Genomic DNA, 1,840 nt, shown 5'->3' on the forward strand with positions numbered 1-1,840 from the left:
CTCTTCCCGGTTCCGCACTGGTTCTCCCGCCTCCCTGCTCCTCAGACTCTGCTCTAATCCCCATGCCTTCCCAGGCTTCCTGGGGCTAATGTAAGCAGAAAGGACGGATCCAGGAGTCTAACAAGAGGCAGCCTTCTGATAGGCATTGATATGGCAGTGCGGGGTGGCAGGGAGGAGCAGCACAGCTGTGTTTCCTGCAGGGATGGCTTCTTTGTGCTCGGCCTGCATCCCCCGTGAGCTTGTGCTGGACCTTCCACGTGCCTATTATTTCCAGAAACTTTTCAAGGCTAAGATTCCTGAGACCCTTAGGGCAAGGATAAGGCTGAGAGACTCCAGGTGACAGGTCTGATCTGGTCCTGGGGATGAGCAAGTTGCACAGGATGGTAGGCTGATTCTCCCCATCCCCCACCCCAAGCCTTTAGATGCTCTGTTTCCTTCAGCATATGGGTATGTGTGGGGTTAAGCTCCTGAAACCCCCAACCTGCCCGTTGGAATGTCTGAAGCAGTCCTGGTTCCATCTTAATGCTAAGGAACACTTCGCCTTCCTACGGACAAGACTCATCACATGGACTAATGATGGCTGATGGAATTGTCTGGGATGACATTTTTCCAGACCATTTGGTCACTCTCTGAGTTATAGTAACAAAACATTAAAAGTAGGTCTGCTCCACGGACCTAAAGTGATGCATATGGCTTCTCTCTACTCACTGAACTGCTGCCCAACACCTCTTTTCTCTGAGCTCATTTTTTTGCGGGGGGAGATGGGGGGAGGGAAGGGTCTAAGGACCTCTTTCCTGAGCAGGACATAATCTAGGGATTTATTCTGAATTTTCTGTCTTTATCTCTGGTGCTCTGAGCTTCTTGGCTTGGAGTTGGAGTTGCGGCCGGGCATTGGGCTTTGACTGCGCTCTCCCCGTTCTCAGCAGAGTACAGCCAGCTTAGCTGGGTTTCAAGATTCTTCAACGAAGTCTTACCTTCAGAGATGGGGCTGTGGCTCCAGCCATGAGAGAAGCAGTCAGGAACTACAGTAATAGCAGATTTCTCAGAATCCACAGGAGACAGGGGGTGGGGGAGGGGTGGGGAGCAAAAGAGAGAGAAGAAATAGGTTCTAAAGAGGTGGGACTTGCTGCTTTTCCGACAAGAGTTTTCAACATTTAGCCCGTATTTTCCCAATGTTGCTGTGTTTCATGCAGCTGCTTTACGGTCCCATGCCTGATTCTGGCCCATCTGGAAAAATGTCTGCTAGAATTATTTACTCCTGCATTCTCTTAGTGTTGCTTCTTATAACAGTGAAGCCTAGAGTTGTGATAAAGATGAAAGCTCTGATAATAATACTACTCATAATAGTCATTTTTGTAAGTGTTTGTTAATCCCATTTTAGAGATGGGGAAACAACCTTAAGACTCATGGAAATGTGGGGATAGAATGAGATAATGTCTGAAAAGTACTTAAGACATAGTAAGAACTGGATATATTAAGTATTATTGTTATTATTCTTGGAATTTCCTATTGACATGTGAGGATGACACAGAAGGACATTAAAACCGTCATTTGGAAGAGGCCAGCTGGTCTCTCAGCCCTGAAAGGGTAGGGACCCCGGTTGGGCCATTGCGGTCTAGGCCCATGGTTCTCAACCTTTAGCTCACACCAGAATCAGCTGTGGAGCCTTAAGAAGTAGAGATTATGAGGACCAAGCCTAGACTTTTCAAACCAAAGTCTCCAAAGATGGGTCTTGGAAACTCATATTAAAAAGAAAAGGCTTAGTCAGATGATACTGTTGGCCAGCAAGTTTGGGAACCACAATCTGGGGGCTGGTCTCCATTTCAGGTCTAGAAACTTT

Source organism: Pteropus alecto, unplaced genomic scaffold (genome assembly GCF_000325575.1).
Source record: "Pteropus alecto unplaced genomic scaffold, ASM32557v1 scaffold106, whole genome shotgun sequence".
Classification (NCBI taxonomy): domain Eukaryota; kingdom Metazoa; phylum Chordata; class Mammalia; order Chiroptera; family Pteropodidae; genus Pteropus; species Pteropus alecto.